The sequence below is a fragment of the Pleurodeles waltl genome, chromosome 10 (genome assembly GCF_031143425.1).
Source record: "Pleurodeles waltl isolate 20211129_DDA chromosome 10, aPleWal1.hap1.20221129, whole genome shotgun sequence".
NCBI lineage: Eukaryota > Metazoa > Chordata > Amphibia > Caudata > Salamandridae > Pleurodeles > Pleurodeles waltl.
The window spans coordinates 145,156,067-145,167,573 of record NC_090449.1 but is presented as its reverse complement, the minus strand read 5'-3'; the positions used below and the strand labels follow the sequence as shown (position 1 = coordinate 145,167,573).

The 11,507-nt window shown below is 46.0% G+C and overlaps 1 pseudogene; it reads left to right on the top strand.

The window, feature by feature from the left end:
- Positions 1-10,902: 10,902 nt before the first annotated feature.
- On the top strand, positions 10,903-11,240 carry LOC138260727 (SUZ RNA-binding domain-containing pseudogene; annotated as a pseudogene).
- Positions 11,241-11,507: the final 267 nt, after the last annotated feature.

Here is an 11,507-nt window from a genome sequence, read left to right as displayed (position 1 = left end):
TGACCCCACTGCACTACCCCTTGTCCCATCCCCACCTTGACTCGACCAACCATTGACCCATGTGTCCTGCAGTCACCTTCTCCAGTTCCCCTTGTCTGTGCAAACTCCCTGCCCTCTCATCTTTCTGATCTACCCCTTCCCCCCCAAAAGGCCACACAGGAAAACCCGCACAGGCGTTTTCCTGCCCCACCCAAAATTTTTTACTTATCCCATAAATTTTCGCCCAATAACTTAGCAATCAACGACCTAAGTTCTAACAAGTAATGCTCATTACCCAAAAACGATAAGTGAACCCCATCCTGCCGAAACAATTCTACATCAGAAACCACAATATTCTCATGTGTAAGCACCGAAAAACCTTGATCCTTACAAAAACTCCTCATTTCCCTGTTCACCTTTTTTCGTTGCTTCTCAATTCCTTTAAAAGAATAAGCACCCCTCCAAACCCTTCTAGGTACAAAACTCGTCCAAACAATATGTGTACCTGACCAACGCTCTTTGATCCTACATAAATCTAACTTCATCGCCTTCAACAAACCAATGCCCGAAAGCGCAACCAAATAATTTTCACCCAAGTGTAAAACTAATACATCAGGACAAACACCACGATCAAACCTTTTTGCCAAAACGTACAGCAACTCCCCCCATCTCATGCCACTCTTACCTACCCAACTAAGCTTTATTCTGGCCCCATCCAGCCCCAATTGCCTTCCAAAATGCCGCGATGCCGCTTGCTTCTCCGCCCAGCAAACAAAGGAGTGACCCACGATCCACACGGGACAAACCTTGTCCGGCCCCCCGACGCAACCTACAAGAGAAATATGTTAATACACATCTTAAATTATAACAATCAAAACATACAGAAAAAATTGGCAGAGAGCATTTGTAAAAGAGCGGTACAGCAAATCAGCAACACTTGTACAAAACTACCCATACATAAAAAACTCCCAAGAAATACCTAACTACTGCTTAAACGAGCGCACATACCTCTGAAAAGATCTAGACCTCCACCTGCCTAATTGCTTAATTGACTGATCTGATTCACCTTGTCTCCTCGCTTCCGTCGCAGCCCCGATCCTAAAAGAGTGTGTACCGTAACTACTACGGTCTAAACCCAATCTCCTAACTGCCATCCTTAAAACTGCTAAAAACTGTGATGCTAACAGCTGCGAACCATCCTGATGAATAAATACAAACCTGTAATAATGTAACCGTAATGCCATGAAAGACAACCAACAACTCACTGGACAGTCCTTGGATCGTGATGCCTTCAATAACAGCTCTTGGCCCCTGCCCAGCTGGTCCCCTTTGGAAAAAGGTAACCATATACAAACTCCTTGAACACTCACACGCACGTTCTCCAATATAAGCCCCTGCCTCCCTTTTAACCCTAAAAGCTCCGAAATCCTAAAAGCCCCATGAAACAACCAGGACATGCAAAGAGAAATTAAAGAGACCTCCCACTCAGAAAAACAGACTTCCCCCAAACACCCCAACAGGGCCCTCAGCAAATCATGAGTTATAGGACGCCTCCTATCACACCTCACCCCACCCGCCCTGGCCCAACCAGCTAAAATTCTCTTACATAACTCACCCTCCACCGGATCGTACCCCCAAAAATACTTACCATAAAAAGAAACCCCTGATAACTTACCCGAAATAGTCACTGCAGCCAGACCTAACTCAATCTGTTGCATAATGAATCGAACTGCATCATCCTGTCTCTTAAATATAACATCAGTCTCACCCCACCTACGTACCGCACCTGAATCCAGAAAATCCAACCATGCCTGACAGTAAGTCCTCCTCGTCGATGAAGCTATTGATTGCTGAACTAACTCCAACATCCTCACTCTCCTAGATCCCACAACTCCCCAGGTATAACTGTCTTCCGTACATCTGCTCCCGGCGCCAAACCACGAAATCTCTGCCACTGAAATCGAGATAAAGCATCAGCGATGTTATTAAAAACACCAGGCACGTGTCTAGCTTTGAACAAGATATTGAACTTCAAACAGTTCAGCAAGAAAATCCTCAATAATTTCAGCACTTTCTCATCTTTTGCCTTCTGTGAATTAACCAAATGTACTACGGCCTGATTGTCTACATTAAAAACTACATTCCTGTTGGCTAAAAACCGGCCCCAAAGCACCAACGCAACCACTAAAGGAAAAAATTCTAAAAATGCAATGCTAAACTTCGACTGTTTCCATTTAGCGGGCCAAGCCTCCGCTGCCCAATGACCGTCCCAAAATAGACCAAAACCATGAGCACCAGAGGCATCTGAAAAAATCTGAACGTGCCAAAACCAACTTTCATCTTCCACTAACATAGTCACACCGTTGAATTCCTTCAAAAACTCGATCCACATCTTCAAATCATCCTTAATACTTGCCCGAAGGCGAATGTGGTGATGTGGTAAAACAGCTCCCCGCATGGAAAAACCAAGCCTGCGACAAAATGCCCTGCCAACCCTAACCACCTTGCAGGCAAAATTCAAATGACCAAGCAATGATTGTGCCTGCCGCAACTCAATCTTTGGTTTTGCCACTGCCTCCTCCAACAAAGAAATCAAATGTTGCACTTTGTTTTCAGGCAACCTCACTTCCATTCTTTCCGAATCCAGTTCTATACCCAAAAAGGTAAGACATGACACAGGCCCTTCTGTCTTGTCACTCGCCAATGGAACACCAAATCTGGACATCAACTTCTCAAAATCCTGCAATGCTCTGCCACAACCGCCAGACCCAGACTTGCCAACAAAAAAGAAATCATCTAAATAATGGGTCACCAAAGAACCGCGGCTGCAAAATAAAAAACACCATTCCAAAAATGAGCTAAACATCTCGAACAAAGAACAAGAAACTGAACAACCCATAGGCAACATCCTGTCCACATATATGGCCTCCTCAAATTGCATGCCCAACAAAGAAAAATCATCTGGGTGCACCGGCAACAAACGAAATGCTGACTCCACATCTGACTTCGCCATCTCTGCGCCTTTTCCACATTTTCGTACCAAGGCAATAGCCTCATCCACAGATGCATAATGCACCATTGAATCTTCTGCAGCGATGAAATCATTTATAGAGGCCCCCGCCGGCCAAGACAAATGATGTATCAACCTAAATTCCCCATCCTGTTTCTTCGGAACCACACCTAGCGGGGAAATAGTCAAATTTGACAGCGGCCAATCTAAAATTCACTTCTTTTCGCAGCTTTGTTCTCACAACTTCTGGATGCTCTCTTGCTGACTTCAAATTATTAGCCCATCTCCTCAACCTCAAACCTTGGTAACGTAACCTGAAACCTTCTATAAAGCCATCCAACAAAAGTTTAGCATCGTCCCTCCTTGAATAAAACTGCAACCAATAAGCCATAACGTCCCATTTAATAGGAGTAGGACCCTTTTCCTGCAACTTGCTGTGTAAATCCTCTACCCCTGTCCCCTCCTCTTGACGTTTGCACGTGCCAAGACCCTTGCATCCCACCAAAACATTGTGACACAGGGTGTCTCCCCCCACAATTGGAGCAGTCATGTCTAAATTTGCATTGTTGCCTGTTACAAAACCCGCTGTTAAAAGACCAACAGGACCCATTTGCTTGGAATTGCCCTCTATGCCCGAAACCCACCCCAACTTGGGTGGGACGCCCTTGAAAGGGTTTATATTGCACCGGCAAACCACTTGCTGTATGCATCGTTGGCGCGTTTCTTGCAGTCCTTAACCACTGCATCCATAATTCATTATCAATTTCTCCCCACAATTTAGATGAATCCATTGCCTTCCTTGCTCTAAATTCTTCATCATACCTGAACCAACCAAAACCTCCAAAATCCATTTGAGCTCTCCGAACCACGTCCATGTATTTCAATAACGCTACACAAGAATCTTGATGCTTTTCACAATAAACACTTGCATAAATCAAAAAAGCCGAAGTCCAATTCTCTATCGTATTTGGAACTCGAGGTCTCCTAGCTAGCTCCCATTCTTCTTCTTTTGACCCTTCTTTTGCCTGAACCTCCCTATGCAATAATTTGAAAACATCAATAAACTCCCCTTTCCAGATCTTGTCTTTCAAATGCTGAGTGAGATGCGCCCCCAAAGGCATCGACACTCCCATGTAAGGCAACTTCTTTAACTTATTACCACTCACCGTCACGTCCCCACTAGAAATAGCACCCGACTTACCACCCACACCTGCTTCATCCTTTTCTAATGACTTATCAACGTTACCCCCACTTACTTCCTTCTTGCCTTCCGTTTCAGTGACCGCACTCACTTGAATCGCAGCATCCACCTTGTTTTGCAGCTCCTTAGAGCCCCTTGCAACATTAGAAACATTAGCCCGACTCAACTTCCCCGAAATATCACCACCACCATGAACGCCTCCCTCCTCACCTCTAGGTAAGCTGCCCGCTGTTCTCTCCTGACGATGAACTGGAACATGGCCACCCTGAACCACAAGCGGCTCTTCATCTGCCACTACTACTCTCTTCTTCGACATGACAGGCACCTCCACTTCTTCGTAATCGAGTAATTCTTCATCCAACCCAGCCCAATCATCACCAGCGCTCTGGCTAGTGGATGGCTGAGCCGCCACTGAAACTTCTGCATCCCTCGAAGTCGGATGGACCGCTCCTGATCGCACCCTCCCTTCAGGCCGATGTTTTGAAGGCGCCCGGACCTTCACCAGCAAGCTCTTATCACCAACAATCCGCCCAGATTGCCGATATATCGCCTGCACCCCATGCTCGCCCGAAACATGCGATGTGTCACACCCAGATGTACCCTCATTAACAAGTTGCCGACTATCTAAACCCACATAAACCTTATCCAGCATGCCCGAAATCCCAGCCTCACTACATACTATACCTTTAAACACTGCCCCACTGTCATCCACTAGCTCCACCTGCTCACCTAATTGAAATGCATCCTGATTATTAATTTCCCATGACTGAACCTTATGTATCATTGGACTGACCAATCTAGGGGTCCAATGTATCAACCTGTTTTTTATTGAGCCATGAGAAACCCGCGTACCACCCAAAACCGGGTCTATAATCCTTCTGTCAGCTTCTTGCAATTCTTCTTCACTGTCAATAATGACTACCACCTCATTAATTAACTGTGAACCAGCATTTACAGGCACATCTGGCTTGCCCACTACTGTTTTAATTATGACCGGCATCGATTGAAACTTTTTTCTGGGCGCCGCCATCTTGCGAGCGCCAGCTAACGTCCTTTCCTCGTCCTTCCTTGAATCTTGCTCAGCGCCTCTTTCTACGGGCGATTGGGCTTGTAAGCGCGCGCTCACTTGCACCTGCGCGCCTTTTCCCTTCGCCACCATGCGGCCCGCACTTGCTACCGCAGGTCTAGTCAGAGCGCTGCGGCCGCCTGACGAAATCCTCCTCACAAATGACGAACCTCTCCGCCGGGGCAAATACCCCCCTCGTCTCCCTCGTGACCTTGACGCCGAAACCGACAGCAAGGAAGTATTAGTATCAGACCCCAAATCAGGTGAGTGACGGACCTTCCGACCCTCAACACTTTTTCGTAAAAACTTCTTTCCCGATTTAGGGGAAGAACAAGCAGCGGCTGACACACCCTCTGCCGAACGACGTTTCGGTCTTCTCAAGCCCACCCAAGCCTCCTCTAATACACCCTCTTTTATTAAATCCTCCCTTCCTTCGTCTTGTAAAACTTTTAACGCCATAACCACTTTACTAGGCTCCATTGTCACAAATTCAAATAAAATTATTAAAATTAGCCTAAACTCCACCCAATAACTCCTCAAACACACCCCCTCTCTTGCAAATAAACGCCTACCTAGAACACTTTCACAAAAACAAAACGCCCACTGGGTGTGACAACGGCCAAAGAGGCCTCCCACACCGAGCCCTTGCTCTTTATCCTCCCGCCTAAGCCACCGCCCCATCCTGTCCAGCCAACCAATCCCCGTTCGTGATCGTGGTTCATACCACGTCAGCCCGATAAGCCCGGGGGGAGACCGGGCAAGCCCATTGCTCCCCCCAAACCCCCATGCTCCACTGCCTCAGCGCCACTCCTCCTCAGCCCGGACCTCTTTCCTGTCGAGCCGGAATGGCGCAGTCCCGGAGGTACGCGGGCAGTCCGCCCGCTGCCTCACATCAAAGACGGAGCCCTCCTAGACCCCAATGCAGCCACCAGCCGAGTGCCTCTTCAATGGCACCCGGCCGTCATTTTAGGCGTGAATTGCCTCTCGCCGCCTGGCGCCTCACAGGCTCTCCCGGGCACCCCTCACTGGGTCGGATGCTGCTCTGGCTGCCAAGGCGTCCCCAGAACCATTCCAGCTCCAGGGAACGGGGGGAACGGGCGCTGCCTGAGGCCACCTCAGTCATGCCCCTTTTCTCTGTAATCTTAAAGTTAATAAATTATCAGTGTAGCTGACCTCGTCCACAGCCTCATCACTTTTCTATTTGTCGTGTTGTGTATATAACTGCATTCACAGTTGTGGATGTGTCTTGAACAAGTTACTGCTGTCCTTAGTGACAATAGGGCAAAACAGTGAAAAGACCACAACACCCTTTTTAGGGGTAAAAGGCTGCTTTAATGGAACAGGTCTGGCAGTAAACCATAACCCTGGCATAAAAGCCTCACAAAACTACAAAAATCCTCACTAATACAAAATTTTACCTCCTAGCCCCTCCCCCTCCCTTTAAGCTTACCCCTCAGCACTAGCCCTTGTCCCATCCCCACCTTGGCCCGACCAACCCATTACCCATCTGTCCTGCTGTCCACCTTCTGCAGTTACCCTTGCCTGTGAAAACTCACTGCCCTCTCATCTTTTATGATCGATCCCCTTCCTCCCTGAAAGGCTTTCTGTGAACAAAACCCCCGCCCAGCCAGACCTGACTACCAGCGGAGTAAATTCCCACCCCACCCCACAGATGCAGAATAAAAGGCAAAAAAAAACCTATCATGAAACCAAACAGCAGACCTGCCCTGTTAAAGCTATCAGACTCAAAACAATAAAAGGCCCAAGAAAATGCCCAACCGATTCCAAGGAAAAACTTAAAGAAAACATCCCCAAATTCAACCCACATAAAAGAAGAGAAAAGGGGAAGAAAACAGCGGGAGGGCGGGAGGGTAACAAAGTCAACAACGCCTACTGGGTGTGACAACGGCCAAAGAAGCCGCCCACACCCTGCCTTATATGCCCGTACCCTGATCACCGCGCCATCCGGACACCTCCTCCAATCCCCACTCGCTATGTGGACCATTCCACTGTCGCCCGATAAGCCTGGGGGGAGACCGGGCTAGCCCTCTGCTCCCCCCAAGACCCCATTGCTCCACTTGCCCTTTCATACAAAGGGACACCTGAGCCGCTTGTAACGTGCCTCTCATCTGCCCCAAAACGTAGGCTCCTTTGTTTTACAAATGCAGATGATGTTTGAAATCTTACTAAGTAGGACTAGTCCGAAAAGACATCCTGGGCTGCGTGCACACCAGACCTCCCTTTCGTCACCAGCCCATCCACTAAGCCTCGGTCAGAGATTAATCAATTGCTTACTTTGTGGTGCTTCTATTTGGAAACTGCATACACTTTGGCGTTTCTTAATGAAAATTGCATACATTGTGATGTTTCTTACTGAAAATTGCATACATTGTGGTGGCTTATCCTATACATAACTGTCAATATGGGGTGTCTCCTGGATTCAGGACTCCTTCCCGCTCACACCCAGATAAGGCTCTCACCTGAAACCAGACATCAATGTGGGCACAAGTTCTAATTAACAGAACAACAACGTAATGCTTAAAAACTTTCTGAATTGCAATCTGACTGTAGGCTTTCCTTGATGAAAGCATAAGAGGTCTTCAAAAACTGTCTCCTCTTAAGAGCACCTAACAAGTCTACACTTGCTCAGTAAAGTTCTTTATTAAAAGTATAAACAGATGCTGTGAACTTGAGTGTCTGTGTTTTTACCTAATGGAGTGTCACTTTCAGTCCTTGGACTGTATAGCACAGTGAACCCACATAATGATGTTAATTTTGGGAAATTGACTGGCTGTCCTAAATGTCCACACAGCAACATACACATTTAGGACCGCAAAGACGTGTTAGCTAGCTTAATCGGTGTATGTAAACATATTTGTGGACCTTTTGTCATGCATTATTCGCTTTGTAAAATATTTGTGCTGTTGAATTAAAATATAATTTTCGATTGCAAAGAAAAAAAATGGATTCTTACCACTATATTGTTCTCCACTAGAACATTCAAGCAAGACCACAAAAGCTTTCTATTGATCAAATCGAGAGGCCAGCGAAGATCTATGAAGGACAGATAGACGTGTTTTTCAAATAAAGAGTATGACAAGAAATGACTAAATTTTGACAAAATGCAGTACCAATCACACAAAGGCTGGACAATTGTCGAAGACTGAATGAGAGTGGAAAAGTCAACAACACTCCTCATTATTTCTGTGGTTAGAGGCAAAAGTATTTCTCCACATGGGCAAATGTTTTTTTGTTTGCATGTAGATCATCCTAAAGAGTAGGTGTAGCGTAGTTGGAAAGCAGGGAAAACATCAACAACACCCCTTTAGCAGCTACAGTGGGGTAAGGTTTTTGATGGTCCTCTTCTGTAAGCAACTCGGCAGTCAAAGGCTCATAATTCAAGCGAAAAGGTAGGAAGGTGAGTGAGTGAAAAGATGGATGGATGTTTGAAAGGATGGACTATGAGGGAAAGAATGGATGAATGGATGAGTGAGAGGAGGGATGAGTGAAAGGATGGATGAATGGATGAGCGAACGACTGGATGGATGGACTAGTTGAAAGAGTGAATGAATGGACGAGTAGATAGATGGATGGAGGGCTGGCCAGATAGATGATTGAAAGAATGGATGAATGCTTGGAAGGGAGCATAGATGGATGGATGCATGAAAGGATGGACGGATGGAGGAGTTAAAGGGTGAATTGATGGATGGATGAGTGATTGAATAGATGAGTGGATGAATAAAAGAGTAAATAGGTGGATAAATGTGTGAGTGAATGGATGATTGATGGATGTGTGAGCGAATGGATGATGAATGTGTGAAGGGTTGAATAGATGTATGATGAGAGAAAGGATGGAATGATGGATGAGTGAAAAGATGGACGTGAGTTGAAGGGTAAATGGATGGTGGGTGAGTGGATGGATGGATGGAGCTAAAGGCTGGATGGATGGATGGGTTGAAAGGAGGGATAAATGGGTGAATGGATGGATTATCAATGGATGGACAAATGGGTGGATGGATGGATCAATGGATGGATCAATGGATGTATGAACAGATGAGTGAAAGAACGGAATAATGAGTGAAAGGGAGGATAGATGGATGGCTGCATGAAAGGGTGGATGAGCTAAATGATGGATGGGTGAGTGAAAAGGTGGATCAATGGATGCATGGATGAATTAGTAAAAGGATAGATGTAAGGATGGATGTGTGAAAGGGTGAATAGATAGATGAGTGAAAGGATAGAGTGAGTGAAAGGATGGATCAATGAGTGAAAGGGTAAATGGAAGGATCAATCAGTGAATGGATGGACTGAGTGAAAAGGTGGGTGGGTGGATGACTGAACTGGTTGGATGGATGTATGAGTGAAACAATGGATGTCAGGATGGATAAGGAAAAGAATGGATGATTGAATGAATGAATGGGAGGGTAGATGGATGTTTGCATTGAAGGGTGGACGGATGGATGAGTAAAGGGTGAATGGATGGATGAGTAAAGGATGAATGGATGGATGAATGAGTGAAAGGTTAGATGGTTGAGTGAGTGAAAGGATGGACGGATGTGGGAAAGGACAAATGGATTGATGGATGAGTGGATTAATGGGTCGAAGGGTGGATGGATGAGTGAAAGGATGGATGGCTTTGTGAAAGGATGGATGGATGGATGATGCATGAGTAAAAAGGAGGATTATGGATGTATAAAGTAAAAGGTTGGGTAGATAAGTGAAAGGGTGGATGGAAGGATGAAGGGTGGATGGATGAAATGGGGATGAACAAGAGAAAGGATGGATAACTGAGTGAAAGGATGGACATGTTTGCTGGATAGGTTTAAAGATAGATGGAAGGGCGAACGGATGAACGGAATGGTGGCAGACTGAATGTTGGATGAAAGACAGAATGGATGACAAAATGTAAAGGTGAAATTGTGGACATCAGTGGGTGCCTGGAAGGATATACAGATGCATGGAAAGATGCCTGAATGGAAGACACAAGCAAACTCTTTTGTTGGGGGGGGGGGGGCGGAATGGTTTGCTTCAGCTGCTTGGTCCCATACTAGCTGTGGTTCAAAGTGGGGGGTATTTTAATTTTCTGGCTGCACCCTTGTTGGAAAGTGCACGTAAAACCACCGTATGTGTAGGTGACTTAGAGTAGTCCTAGAGATTTTGCCAATCCCACAAACACCAGGAACCCTGCCAATCACAGAAGCAATTTTAATTTGGGTAGATTTTCAAGTTGTTCACGATGCTTTGTCAATTGGGCTGTATGATTCCATTAACCTAAAACCTGGAAATCTAAAGTGCAATGACCCACTTTATAAATCCACGGACCGGCATTATTACTGTTTCAAGGCTATGGATATATGTATCAGGGACAGTGGCTATCTATATACATATATATATATATATATATATATATATATATATATATATATATATATATATATATATATATATATAGTGTCCCAAAGAAATATACAATATCAAGCCCTTGCATAGAATATTCCTGATTCATACATCTCCAGTCAAAGGTCTTCGCTCTCATATTTACCACAGTTTCCCTAACTAAGCTTAGAAAGCTGGGAAATGTGTGTGATTTCCATTTTTATATGAGTTAACATACAGGTAGTGTCTTTGTGGTTGTGGGAAAGGAAGATGGAAGATGAGGAGGTCGTGGAGAGCTGGGAAGAAGTGGCTGACGGTGGGGAAATAGACAGAAGGTTGGGAAAAAGCAGAAAATTGCCTGTTTGACAAGTAATGCCAATTCTGGCAACAAACCAGCATTCCCAGTGAAATCTCTGGCGCAGAGAGGCAGAGTACGATGCAGCCAGGAAACGAATCTTGGGTAGTGCCAGCCCCGAGGAGGAACAGGAGAAACCTGTGATAGGCAGGCCAACAGAATCTCCCAGAGAGCAGAGAGTCGACCACCCAGTAATGTGATCAGGCAGCCACCTGGTCCCGATGGAGCCCAAATCTTCAAGCAGCGTCGATAAATGTGGGCCCAAGTTCCTGCAGCAGAATGCAGGTCTGCCTGCTTTGGGTCAACCTGCCGAGGCGTCGCCGGCAGACCGATGGACGTGTGCAAAGGGAATGGCCTGAGTGGACTTGGACTGTGCTCCCCCTTGTGTCCCCCACTGTGACCTTAAACCCCATGCACTGTGACCCCTCAAACCCCTTAGCTCTGGGCACTGTGATTGCCACGACGATATGCGTTGTGCCAAGTCTCTGGTCAAGGAATAATAAGGTGAGAGTGTGGGGAA